The 15177-nt window shown below is 33.1% G+C and overlaps 1 long non-coding RNA gene across 5 annotated transcripts; it reads left to right on the top strand.

The window, feature by feature from the left end:
• The first annotated feature begins 7217 nt into the window (after positions 1–7217).
• On the top strand, positions 7218–14622 carry LOC134254914 (uncharacterized). 5 transcript variants are annotated; one of them, XR_009989404.1, is made up of 6 exons: positions 8151–8406; positions 8615–8819; positions 10128–10211; positions 13268–13370; positions 13959–14035; positions 14524–14622. It is a non-coding gene; the product is annotated as an uncharacterized LOC134254914 (long non-coding RNA). The 5 variants fall into 5 exon arrangements; XR_009989405.1 differs by lacking the exons at positions 8151–8406; positions 8615–8819 and adding an exon at positions 7218–7460; XR_009989403.1 differs by lacking the exons at positions 8151–8406; positions 8615–8819 and adding an exon at positions 7895–7975.
• The last annotated feature ends 555 nt before the right edge of the window (positions 14623–15177 follow it).

Below are 15177 nucleotides of genomic sequence, written 5' to 3'. Positions count from 1 at the left end.
TTACTAGTATACTCATTTCACCGTACATCGGACACACATTAACCATGCATCGGACACTTTCTGATGCAAAGATATTCACTACCATTTTCATACAGAACGCAACTGACAGTTGTTTTTGCGGAAATAGAAAATAAAACTTTAAATTTACAGTCAAAATACAAGTTATCGAAATATTACGTCTAGAATCTGACTCAATTCATTTCTACAAACCGGACTATTTTAACGCATGAGAAAAAGGCGCGAATTACCGCATTGCAAGCATATTTAAGCCTTTCTAAGGCAGAGTAAGGCATCTTGAATCTTTCCATATTTGTGCAACAATATCGTCAAATAAATTTAACTTGAGGGTTATTTCTTAGATAAAAGATAAAAGTATATCCATATCAAGGATTTTAAGGCACTTTCATAAAGGTATGATATATTTCCGGTCTAAATAACGTCTGTTTGATGCATGGTAAATAATGTCCGATCAATGGTAAATTTTGAGTTTTTTGGAAAAAATCAATATTTGGTGATATTTTCTCAATAAAAGGCATATAATTGTGTCCCAAATTTATATTTTAATCACATACTAAGTTTAAGCTCCATTTCGATAATTTTCCGTCGGTAGCGATATCACTAGAACTTGTTGAAGAACAAGGGTGTCCGATGCATGGTGAATTCACCCTAATTATTAAAGAATGTGGTAGAAACAGAAACCCATAAATTTGTATATCCTGATTACAAAAACATACATAAAATGTCTATACGTGTTTTGATTTGATGTTGCTGAAATTGGATCCCTGAATTGTATAACAATAGAGAAATATAGAAATATCATGTATGAAATGTTCAATCATTTCCCACTGTTAACATTTCTTATTTGGGTATTTTATTTGTTTTTACTCAAACCTTCTTACTTTGTACATTGATATATTTCATTATAAGTCATTCTAGCGAAAGTCGTCGTAATACCAAAGATAGTGATTGTGTCAGTTTCAATTACTGTAAACCAACTTTTATTCGCGACGACTTTATTTCGCGATTTACCGGGAGTAAACTAGTTAGCGACGATTAATATTTGCGACCAAGCCTTATTTTAACTGTTTTTAATACCAAAAGAGACTTTAAGGACCCTTTCGCGGCGAGAAATATTCGCGATAACGAGGCTCTCGCGAACCTCGCGAAAATTTCTCGCACGCGAATAAAAGTTGGTTTACAGTATGTGATAATGTAAATATAATTCATAATATTTGGCTAAAAGTCTAGTTTGAATATTGTTTTGTTTTGGAAATGGCAGATTATAAACTTTGTCTAACTTAGATTTTTTTACAATATCAATAAGATGATTAAACTGTATATACGGACCACAAATTATTTTCTGGATCAAAGGGTAATTTGAAGGAATGTGGCAGCTAATGAATATTAACAAGTACCTGTAGCTGTCGAAGATAAAAAGGTGAAATTACTGAAGGGGAAAATGTACACTTATCCTAATGCCTAACAAATTTTTGTGAGCTACGTCAGTCACTATGCATAATTGTCCTGGCCATAGAATTTGCAGTATGTTGAGTTTTAATTTTTTTTTATATTTAAGGAATGAAGCTTTTTTTCAACATACGAGGGTTGTCCCGTAAAATCGTGGACAAGTTGTCTAGTTTGAAAAATAATAATCTCTGCGTTCTGAAATTTTCACCACTTTTTAGTAGATAAATTATGAATATACATAGCAAATTTCAAATAGATATATGCATAGGTAAACAAATTGTGATAATTTATGTTATGTACTTCATCGCCCTACGGCGCACGGATGATAACGTCAAAGTGTCAAAAACAGCGTCACGTTTCATCTTTGCTAGACTTAGAGTTGGATAAGCCCCACTTAAATTTAGAAATTTTATTGATTTATATATGTGAGTAACCATAACCAGTTAAGAAACCAATGTGGCACACTCATGCGATCTGATGAATATTTATTAGCAAGTTACAGACAGTATTCTCACCATCATTCAACTAAAAGAGAATCTCACATGGACGGTCGACAGTGACAGCTTCCTTTGCTATTACAAATGGCAGTCTGTCCATATGTTTTGTACTATCTGGGGACTCGACCACGAAGACTTCACTAAGAAAACTTTCATTTCATTTATATACTAAAGATCTGGTGATATATTTTATATTTCCTTTCTTCTGTATTCGTTTAAAGTCTCTTAAGGCGTCATTACAACATCCTAATCTATCTGAACTGCTCTCCGGTGCGCCGTAACGTCATAAAAAGTCGCCATTTTTCGTGTATTGTGTTTATTACTTTCCCATTTCAAATGCTCGGGAAACTGCCAAAAATTAACCAAATGCCTTGAATTTTTTAAAAAGACCACAGAATCGATTAAGGAATGGAATTATGATAATTTTCATCCTAATCTTATGTATTGAAAACTTTTATTACGAATTAATTCTTATGTCTTATCTAATATAACCTTGCTATTTTTACATTGCGCCGTAGGACCGTACCTTGTGCACATTCAAGCAGAATAAAATCTTTATTTTTGAATATATATTATCAAAAACATTATGATTCACTTAAATATGATGAATAAACATTTACTGAAAATTTCAGCTAAGTGCGCCCATTACTTTTCGAGAAAAACGCTTTGTCCACGATTTTATGGGACAACCCTCGTATATTATACATATAACATAACTTGCGGCAGTTTACGCTTTATGAACCACGAAGCGGTTTATAAAAAAGCGTAAACTGCCCCAAGTTTTGTTATATCGTATAATATAAGTTGAAATAAGCTTCATTCCTTATAATTTAATTTCGCTCCAGACAATGAGACAATTTTTTCCCCAGAATAAGGCTTACATTAATTAAATTTTAAAAGTAACGTCAAGCGGAGTAATATGTTTTTTGACGTAGGCAAGTTATGTTATACAATATGGATAAAATCATTTATCCAATCAAATGACGTGTTACAAGTAAAATTATATTATATCCTTATATCATCAACTAGTTTATCATTGTTAACAATAGTTTCTGTCTTATATGATTTAGATTTAGACTGCATACCCCCTTTTATATTGAAAACACACATAGGTGGTGGTACTTGTGCATGTCTTCAAGAGAACAATTCCTTTAATCTAAGTCGCAAAACTCTCCAGAAACTACTAGAATTTTTCATAATGATGTTTTGAAGGTCCGTGTTGCTTTGCTCTTTTTTACCTTGAATACTGTTCGTTATCTCCATATGTTTCACATAATCGATTGGCAGAAATTATCTCATTTCAAGTTGTTATGATCCCGGATTTTATGCATCCTTTTTGTTCCCGATGTGTTAGATAAAAACGTGCTTGAAGATTTCAATGTCAACTTGAAAATGTGTGTTAATTTATAGCATATTACTATAAATACCACATCCTATTTCAAATATATAACACATTCATCTAAGAGGTAAGAATTGTGTTTATTAATTGACAATAAATCATATATAATTATTAATTAGTACATAGAAATAAATTAACTGATTTATTTTTTGTTTTAAGCGATATTATGAATTTTAATTTCATAACTACTTTGTCGTTCATTCTTTTCTTTTTTTTGGGGGGGGGGGGGGGGGATTTTTCCCTCTGAAACTATGTTGCAGATGTTTCCTTTTAAAGAATCACAGGATGAAAAGCCAGGTTTCCCAAATTTGGAAACCCGATGGAAACATATGGGAATCGTGACATCAGTAGTTTCCATATAGTTTCCATTTTATGGAAACCACATAGTGGTTTCCACATAGATTCCCGACATGGAAACAATCAACCTGTGGTTTCCCGTAAGTTTCCCAAGATAGGAAACCATGGAAACATACCCAGGTGGTTTCCACATAGATTCCCGACATGGAAACAATCAACCTGTGGTTTCCCGTAAGTTTCCCAAGATAGGAAACCATGGAAACATGCCCCGGTGGTTTCCATGTAGATTCCCGATATGGAAACAACCAACCTTTGGTTTCTCGTAAGTTTCCCAAGATAGGAAACCATGTAAACATGCCTCAGTGGTTTCCATACAGATTCCCGACATGGAAGCCACCAATGTGTAGTTTTCCCCATGTTTCCCAGGCAGGGAAACTTTGAAAGTATATCTCAATGCTAACCACCTACCTTTTATTCTACAAAAAGTTAAATATTTAATTATGTTAACATATTTTTACCAACTATAGAAATATTTCAAAAGTGTTTACATGCTGTATCAAAATAATTAACTTCAAACAGTTAAAATAACTAGATATGTATTTCTATGTGTCACTGATTAATTTAATATTTCAGCACCGTGAACGCAATTCAATTTTAATTTAATTTTATTGAACTGAATTATATTTGATTTAATTAAATTTTGAATTTGATTTATCACATAAGTTTTGGTAAACTCGTATAAAATGCGTGAAGTGGAATAGAAAAAAGTAAGTGCATGCAGTTATGTAGAAATCAATCATTTCCGATCCCACATTCTTGAAGCTGTCTATGATGAATGTTCCTTTGAAAAAATGGAAGAGCTAAGTAAGGGTACATTTAATGAAATTATTTACAGAAAATGTTTATTAAAAAGATCGATTAAAAAGTAAATAAAGAAATATGTCAAGTTACGATTACTGATTAAGGACAGGTGAAACGTTCCTCAATAAAATAATTAATTTTTTTTTCCAATATTTTGCAATTGACATTGAAGAATTATTATTTTTACATAATTACATGTTTTCACAAGACATCAAGGTACCTTACCAGGCATTTGTGTTAGATACCAGAAGTTGGCATTTCTTATATACCGGGGTAATCCGTCAGGAAAAAAATGCTTCAGTTGGTTTGTCAAAATTACATTTTTAGTGTTTCAAGTTTTTAAATACAAGTTTAGAAAGTGATAATAAAAGATTTTGTTTTAATATGAATTAATATATTAATATAAACTGGTCAGATTAGAATCATTCATCGAATTGGCTGGGGGTTAAATATTATCATACTGATACTTTACTATTAATAGTGAATATTGTTTTTTTTTAATTTAGTAAATTATTATTTTTATCATTGGGGGTGGGTGGGTTGCTTTTCATTTTTCCCTGAGAAGCCCCCCCCCCCCCCCCCCCACACACACACAAAATAACGCTTTTGAAAAAGTCACTATGGTCGGCCTGTGTAATTAGGGACACCTGTCCTCACGTGCCATTTCAGGTGGAGACACGTGCCGCGAAGACACCTGTCACTGTGTATTTTTTGTATATTCTATGTGAATTGAGACGGTTTTGTACCTAAAGGGAACAATAGGCTGTTGTCGAGCATATACACACACAGACTCCGACCGAAAATCCCTTTGAATTAAGATGATGATTCGTGTTTCTTTTATCATTTAAAAAATTGTATATTCCATAAATAAAGTTATACAAGAGAACATATTTATAAAATAACCTTCATTTAAGAAGTTCAATGAAAAAACAAACTATTTAGAATTTTTATTTCAATTTTCATTACTGATTTAAAATAAAACTATCCTCTTTAGAAATTAAATAATTTTCTATAGGTATTGTCTATTGAATAGATCTTAATTCTCGTCGTGTATAATATTAAATCAGAATGACGTTAAAAGATCAATGTGAAATCAAAACTGTATTTAATATTCTTGATGGGTTTTTGTGTGAAATTTGTAATCTAACGTACCACATAGACATTTATTAGATAAATGTTTATAATATAATTCATCACATAAAACTTTTTTTTTCCCTTTATTTGCTCAAATATGAACGCAGATCCCCGTGTAGTAAACGCCTGCACTTTTCGCATGAAATTACAATGTAGGGTCCTAAATGCACATACATCATATTTAACAAACTTTTTTCAGCCATTTTTTTTCTCCAAAGGCCATTGCTTTAGATAAAGAAAAGTCTATAATATTTTGCATGATTTTGTTTTTCTTAAGAACAATGGCTTTTAAAGTAGTACATGCTACTAAAGGCAATCTATTAAAAGAATTACTTGTATAATTAATTCATTGCATAATTGTCACAGTTGTATTTTGTTCAGTTTTTGTTGATTTCATTCTATAAAGGTATGAAGTTTGTCAATACTTCAACAAACATTTCTTTATATATGTTTTGCACTACTTTATTTTTATTCGCCGACATGCAAAAAAAACTTGGGTGACTAATAGACTCGATCTTCAGGCCTGTAGGAAAGTAATTTCCGTTAGAGTAATAAACTAACCGGGATTTTATTTTTACTAACATACCTTACCAGATTTCTTAACAAAAAAAAAAAATCATAGAAATACAGGGCGGGACCAGCTAAAGCTGTATGCATAAGCACAGTCCTGCACATCAACGAGTATAGATGACTTTCGACATAATCTTTCCCATGACTTCACTTATACCAATCACGCCTAAAATACTGAATTAAAATACTGTTATATTTTCCTGCCTTTGATAAGATGTTAGTTTTGTTCCGCCTAGAGATATAACTCTCCTAAGAAAAAGGTTTTCAACATAGATTCTGATTCATTTAACAATTTTACGTGTTAAAATTATGTGGGATTTTTTTTTTCTTTAGCTTTTTTCCGTGTTAAAATGATGTGGGATTTTTTTTAAACTAAAGGCCAAGGAGTTTAAAGTACAATGTACATGTAGCAATTAGAGAAAAGTCGAGCAGGTCCACCAGTAATATTGATAGCATGCACAAAATCTAATTAAACCCCGAAAAGGAGGGAGTTCAATTAGTAATTTAATCCCCCCCCAAAAACCAACAATTTATTAGCAATGAACTATTAATCACCGAACTTTTCAATCATCACTATTGAAATAAAAAAAAAACTGTTCTTGATAATCATATTATAATTGTAGCTAATTTTCATGCCTTTTAGGATTCCCGTGGAAAGTTCACAATAAAAAAATGTGCTTTTAAAAATTTAACATCTTTTGGTGTGACATTATAAATTCATAATCATATATGTAACAGTTAAAAGAAGTTGGGAGAGGGGGATTACTTTCAGCAAGGACGGCCACTACCAATAACCAAGCCCCGAAACCCATATCCCGAAGGCAAATAAGTTGAGGTGTCAAGCAAGAAACAATTTTTTTCTGCTCTTGCATCATGTATTTAACCGCTTTTTTTTCTAAATATACAGTACTAGGCCTACAAATCATATCGGCAAAAATATTTAGGAGCCGCTCTTTTTATTCCATGAAAAAGCGGAAAACTTAATTGAATTCTAATATGAGATCTCATAATCACACTTAATCATAGTGAATGAAAACAGTTTATATTTCCCATCCTGCATCGCTCTCTGGGCGCTTTATTTCATTGGTCAATTTCCCGAGGCGCCATTTTTGGAGGATCGAGAAGGACGAAGAAGAAGGTGTAAGCAGCTGATAAATGTGAAAAGTTAAGATGGTTTCACCACCCAGTGTCTTTAAGACTGTGATAAATGCAATGAACAACGATGAAGGATTAGTGTACGTATATTTTTGTTAACTTTTTACGGTAAATAGTTGTAATATTTGGCAACAACAAATCTTCACTATCGGTGGCAACTTCTGTTCTGACGCCATTTTGAAAAGTTGGATACCTAAGTTTTAAATTGTTAAGTGTATATATTGCAGAGAGAATCAAAGAGAGAGAGAGGAAAAAAATTGAGACAGTGATATAGCATAACTTTGATTATGGAGGCCTCAAAGTCACCGTGCATGTACATGCTGTATGTTGTAAAATGGCAACGTTTCGCTTTTTATCATGTTTATTAAAATGTATGCTCCATATATATGTTCTCTCTCTCTATATAAATGAATTCTTTTCGGAATTAAAAAAAAAATATTTTTAACCCCGCTCAAATTATCCGGATGATAATAGTTACACCGATCATGGTTTCGTATTTAAGTTCAGACTGTAGAACATCCGGTTTGAATACATGTGTTTTCTGACTTTTCGGATAGCCAACTCTTGTTTTTTGGAACTTACGACTTATGGCAAGGTATAAATTAAATATTTTTGGTTCAAAACTTTGATAAAAGCATCAATATTTTTACGAAAAGTGTCTTCAATCTCAGCTTATCCAATTATTCATGAAGGATATCCTCATCAGAATTTACAGTAGAAATAGATTGTAGCAAATAGCATAACCCTTAATCATATGCATATTGATGATATGGTAGTCTCGTTCAACCAGACCCTCGGCTGTCTCCGTAAATCTCCGACCACCCAGAGGGTCTGGTAAAGAATCATGTTAGCGTTTGTAACCGTCAGAGGGCGCTATCTTGTTTTCATTTTGACGATCCTTTTTGAAAACAAACGTTAAATGTGTTTCTTCTTCTGGATTGTGTCTTTATATAAATAAATTAATCTTTAATTTGGGACACCAAACGAGAAATTGCTATATCAATCGAAGGAATGTGTATTACGCAGGTAGGGCTACACTACTTTCACTTTTGCTTTCGTACCGAATATTTGCAAGATACACACTTATACACTTACCTATAACTGGTGGGCATTACTGTAAACAATTCCTATCTAACAGCTTTAACTTTCAGACATATAACTTTTACATCTTTAAGTTATTTTTCTGCTGATCTATCATGTATTTATTTAAATCGTGTAGGTGTGTTCTTTTCAGCCAATCAAAAACTTTACCAGAATTTCAGTAAGCCTCGTTTTGGCGTTACAAACGATATTGCGTATCTTTACCAGACCCTCTGGTTGGTCGGAGATTTACGGAGACAGCCGAGGGTCTGGTTGAACGAGACTAATGATATGGAGGAAAAATATACATAAAAAAGTGAATGTAGGTGAAAGCCTGTCCACTTTTCTGAAGAGATTAGGTTTGTTTTATTGTTTATTGATATAGATTAGGCTTTATAAAATTAGTCTTTAGATTCTCATCCCCGCCCGCCCCTCTCAAAATGTCCCGCCCCGATGTTTTTTATTTTGATTTTTGGGTATTTTCATGTATTTTTATACAGTAAGAATTTGGGTCAAAGTTTAAGAGTTATCTCCCGTCTGTATTTAAAGTCGCGTGTTGCTATTTATAGAAAAAACGCCATGTGAAGACTGGAGAAAAACGGCAATAAAAGCAGTTTAAATGTGTAAGGAAAAGTTAATTTGTCAGTATAGAGAAGCCAGAGAAGAAAAAATGGCATAAACACATACAGATACCATCACTGGCAGTAGAAGTATGTAGAGAGATTGTAATAAGTATAAATAGACGAGGAAAATGACATCTGGTCAAGTTATATATAACGATCTCCAGCTGTATGACTTAGCTTTGAAATAAAAAAAATCTACAACATCGTAGACAGACTTAAGAGAAGGCCTAGATGTTTCAGTAGGATAATTATTAGAACATTTATATAGATTTTGCAAAATAGGAAGTCACGCATACACAATTTATTGGTATCCCCACCTCATTTTGTTCAGAGTGTGCCGTATAATGTGTGCTTGATTATTTATTAATAAACAATAAATATTTAACTTTTAAAGCAAAAATTTTCTTTAAAAATTTAAAAGAATATGAAAAGAATTAAATCTATTCATATTTGCATTAAGGTAATGAAAAAAATGTGTACGGGGGCGTCCATTGTTTTGTTGAAACTTAGGCCTATATATAAATTAACAATTATAAAAAATAAAAAATAAAATCCGCCCACCCGCCCCAATTTTTTAGCGAATTAGGATGAGAATCTAAAGATTAATTTTACCTGGCCTTATTGCTCAAAAGATTTTTTTTTTGTAATGTCTATCCTGTTGAGATGAAGATGTAAAAAAAAAACAGGCTAATAGTGAATTAATATTGATAGTATTGACTTGTTTTTAGCTCTACTGGTCAGAGACCAGAAGAGTTTATGCGATAGTAATGCGTCCGGCGTCCGTCCGTCTGTCCAGCTGTCCGTCTGTCTGCAAACACTACTCCTCCTTAAATTTTAGTCTGATTTCAATATAACTTGGCAAACAAGTAGACTACACATAATTCTGTGCATCAGTCTTTGATAAGTACAAACCAGTAGAGCTACAGTCTCGACAGAGACCTCTGGTTATTTTTCTTCCATCCTGGTTGTTGCTAATGCTATTACATAATTAGTTTAAATTAGAATGCAATAGTACCACTACCTGGACATAATTTATCATTTCAGAGAGAAGAAAACTGTGTGACGTTAAAAGAAACCAGTGAGATAAAATCATAGAAAATGTATGATGATTCAGGATGTGGTCATTTGGTAAGTGGTAATTCATTCATGATTAGTATGTATATGACAATTGCCTGAAAAAAAGATTCTAAATTTTATCTAAATACTGAACTGTGGTATATCAGCTGTGAGCTACAAGAAGTTTTATGTAAAAGCTACTAGGGCTGAAACAATTTGCCCCCTCCATGTTATGTGTGTATTGCTATGATTGACATACAATCAGTTCTCTAATACATACACTTCAATAAAACTTTGTCATCTTGAACCTGAATTGAAAAGAAAAAACTCTGAGATCTTTCGAAAAAAAAAATGAATGAAAAAAAGGAAATGCATATTAACTGATTTCTTGCTGGTCAGTATTTTGATTACTGAAAGGAAGCTCTAAAAACTAAAGAGTTCTACTTTAATATCAGGTAGTTTTATGAAGTTAGAGTGATCTGCCCTTAGATTAAGATTATGAAAAATATTATTTTACATTCAGTTAGATTATTTTTGATAGATTAAATTATTTTAAGCATTATTAGAATTTAAAAAAATAGGAAATTAGTTATTAGCTCACCTGAGCCGAAGGCTCAAGTGAGCTTTTCTGATCAAAATTTGTCCGTTGCCTGTCGTTGTTGTTGTCGTAAACTTTTCCATTTGTTTTCACATTTTCATCTTCTTCTCAAAAACCACTGGGCCAATTTCAACCAAACTTGGCACAAAGTATCCTTGGGTGAAGGGAATTCAAGTTTGTTCAAATGAAGGACCACGCCCTTTTCTAAGTTTTACTGTTACATAGGCATATATAAGAAAAATCTTTAAAAATCTTCTTCTCCAGAACCACTGAGCCAGAAAAGATGAAACTCATGTGGAATCATCCTCAGGTAGTGTAGATTCAAGTTTTATCAAATCATGACCCCTGGGGCAAGGGTGGGGCCAAAATGGCCGACCCAGTTTTACATAGGGATATATAGATAAACCTTTTAAAATCTTCTTTTCAAGTACTTCAAAGCTATGATTAGTGATATTTATATGGAATCATCCTCAGGTAGTGTAGATTTTAGTTTGTTCAAATGATGAACGCCTGGAAGGGGGGGGGGGGTAAATTCAAGCCCGATGTGCTCAGGTGTGCGCTGTGGCCCCAGGGCCTCTTGTTTTCATAAATTTTTCCAATGTAAGTAAACAGCAATGATTTCTGCTTACAGATAGTCCATTGTCTTTGAAAATTTCTTGGGGGAAATGAGGCACATACCATATGTTCTAAATGCATAAAAAAGGCTCATTATGCATATATTTATATGAAATATGATAGATTTTTTTCTCTCCAAAGAATAATTTCTGCAAGTCACTAAGTTTTTAGAGTTTCCTTTATTTTATAGATATTCGATGAAATTATTTGAAGTATTAAATTTTGGTAAATTTTATGATACTAAAAGGTTATATGGATGAAAAAACAGCATGCGTGTATGACAATCAGGGCTTAAATTTTAATGTCTGTTAATTTTTAGCTCACCTCAACGAAGTTGGGGGAGCTTATGTAATACCCTCGGCGTCGGCGTCGGTGTCGGCGTCGGCGTTGGCGTCCCAGGTTAAGTTTTTTGGAGCAGTTTTCTTTTTAACTACTTCTATGTCCTATATGGATTAGACATGCATGGAGGATGGTTCTAGTGTGTTTCATTGCACCATTCAAAGTTTCAGATGCTGCAATTTCAGCAAAGAAATGACCAGGTTAATGTTTTTGGAGCAGGTTAACATTTTTGGTGCAGTTTTTGGTGTAGGTTTCATTTCCAAGTAACTATAAGCCCTATGTTGACCAAACTTGCATGGATGATAAATCTAAGGATGCATACTACCAGGCTTGCTTCGGATGCTGAATCTGACCTACATTTTCCGGTTGAGTGAACAGGTTAAAGTTTTTGGTGCAGGATTCATTTCCAAGTAACTATAAGACCTATGTTGACCAAACTTGCATGGATGATACATCTAAGGATGCATACTATTGGTCTTGCTTCGGATGCTGAATCTGACCTACTTTTCCGGTTGAGTGAACAGGTTAAAGTTTTTGGTGCAGGTTTCATTTCCAAGTAACTATAAGACCTATGTTGACCAAACTTGCATGGATGATACATCTAAGGATGCATACTATCGGGCTTGCTTCAGATGCTGAATCTGACCTACTTTTCCGGTTGAGTGAACAGGTTAAAGTTTTTGGTGCAGGTTTCATTTCCAAGTAACTATAAGCCCTATGTTGACCAAACTTGCATGGATGATACATCTAAGGATGCATACTATCGGGCTTGCTTCAGATGCTGAATCTGACCTACTTTTCCGGTTGAGTGAACAGGTTAAAGTTTTTGGTGCAGGTTTCATTTCCAAGTAACTATAAGCCCTATGTTGACCAAACTTGCATGGATGATACATCTAAGGATGCATACTACCAGGCTTGCTTCGGATGCTGAATCTGACCTACATTTTCCCGTTGAGTGAATAGGTTAAAGTTAATGCATGATTCATTTCCAAGTATCTATGATTCTTTAATGACCAAACTTGCATGGATAATACATATAAGGATGCATACTACCAGGCTTGCTTCAGATGCTGAATCTGACCTACTTTTTGTGGATGAGTAAAAATGTTAGTTTTTGATGCATATATGTTTCATTTCCAATTAACTATGAGCCCTATAATGAGCAAACTTGCATGGACGATAAATCTTAGGATGCAAACTAATGGACTTGCTTCGTATGCTGAATTCGACATGCATTTTTCAGATAATAGACCAGGTAAAAGTTATGAGAGCAAGTCTAATACCAAAAAACTATAAGGCTTACATAACATTGTATAAACCAAACTTGCACAAACGTTGCATCAAGAGATGAAAACTCTCAAATTTGCTTCAGATTCTGGATTTTAATTACATTTTCATGAAGAAGAACTAGTTTAAATTTTTTATGTAGGTCTGTTCAAAGTATCAGATCAAAATTGCTTAAATATTTTCATTTTTGGAATGTACACTTTTTGTTGGTTAATTGTGTGACTTTGCCTTACTTAAAGACAACATTCGTTGAGGTGAGCTCTGTAATCTCTGATTACCTATGTTTCAGTGACATTAAAACAGGAATTGTCATCACCAATAGACGAATTTCACATTCCTAAGAGTTTTTTCCAATTGTCGGCGTATTGCTCATTTTTCCCACTTTGTCCTTTGTAAGTTACTTGTTAATATATTTTTAATCTTCAAAAATATTGGACAATTAGGATCTGAATCTGTATTGCCAGAGTATGGGGACAACATGAAAATCATAATGAATATGTTCATATAGATTTTATTTCTAAGATATTGTCTCTCAGCGTTGATACGGTTAAAGAGGGAAAACAGCGTCTTAAGCTGGTTGACCCCAGATTGACCCTGCGAAGGGGAATAACTTTTGTAAACGTGAAAGTCCTTTATGGTATATCATATAGATCTAAAACTGACTGAATATTGATCAGCCAATTCATGAACATGATGAATGGATGTAAATAATGTTGGTCAATATATGTAAAAAAAAAAAATTAAATTACTTGTTTGTTTATAAATTTGTGGTATCTCTCCAACTGAAGTTTATAAACTTGTTATTTATTTCTTAAATAAACTGAGCATACATGCAAAACCGGTATAAAATTACTCATAAGATACATGGATACTTAAACCATGATAAAATCATATGTGTCCAATGCAGCATATGATAAATCATTAACATACAAGTACATGTGTATATATACTGTAATACATATATATTACATTATTTTTAGGTCCTGTTCTGTGGATGCCCTCAGACAGTGTCTACCCATCACTCCATGTGACCTTGGACTAATTTTCTAGGTCAAAGGTCAGTATCAAAATGTACTGTATATCTTTATTTAAATTCGTAGTCCAGAGTATATTTCTCCCCTGGTGTAATCTAGCTTTTGTCTAATGGGGTGGAGGGTCTGCAATGCTCTTCAACCAATTTATAGGTTGAATATCAAAATTAATAAAAAAAATCTCTCCCTAATATTTTTGTTATTATAAAGGGTATGTTTTCTCTCAAACTAATCAAACTTAAAGCAGGGTACATAGTATGATATACATGTAGTAATATATTCTCAATGACATAATAAGGCTGAAAACATTATTTATATCATGTTCTTTTTTTCACTAATCATAAAGCATTAAATATTAAAGAGATAAATTAAATGCTGAAATCATATGTATCATGGTCATGGAAAGTAATTATTGATATTGATCTATTAAAGACATTGACTGATCTTTCAGATTTCTAAGTTATCAAGCATTATAATTCTGACATCATATAATAATTTTGTATGAATATTGCAGATCATATGTGATGTGAAGAAAACCAGGAAACTGATGTTGAAAGAAGTACTTAATGACCCTTATGAATGGACTTGAATGTGAAAGACTGTCTATTGTTTATCTAAGATATATGAATTTATTTAATATTTTGATATCATTGAAAAATTCAGTTACAGTTTATGTACATCAAATGAATTATTAAACATTTAAAATGGTAATGCTTTTTTCTTTTACATGTAATAAATTTTTTTGATAGATTTTTAAAAGAATGCGCATTATTTCACATTGCTTCCTTTAGAAAAGTTGGGGAATCTTGAAGTTTCCCAGTAATTTCCACCAGGAATGGGACTCCAGATAATTCCACCAAGTTTCCGCCACACAGAAAGTGCTACACAAGTTCCATATAGTTTCCTGAGTCAAGGAAACTTCAGGAATCATAAGGTTTCACGAGCTTCCATGTTGTTTCTGATAAAAGAAAACCTTAAGATTCCATCAAATTTCCATTCCACGGAAACCACTACGCTCATATTCCATATGGTTTCCTGAGTCGAGGAAACTTAAGAATTGTGAGGTTTCCCAAGCTTCTATGTAGTTTCCCGTATAAGGAAACCTAAAGATTCCATCAAGTTTCAATTCCACGGAAACCCCCTACGCTCCGATTCCATCAAGTTTCCC

This window comes from Saccostrea cucullata, unplaced genomic scaffold (genome assembly GCF_032062105.1).
Source record: "Saccostrea cucullata isolate Sc308-1 unplaced genomic scaffold, CSIRO_AGI_Scuc_v1 ctg2112, whole genome shotgun sequence".
Lineage (NCBI taxonomy): Eukaryota > Metazoa > Mollusca > Bivalvia > Ostreida > Ostreidae > Saccostrea > Saccostrea cuccullata.
Note: the sequence above shows the minus strand (reverse complement) of the source record. Positions and strands in the feature narration are given on the sequence as shown.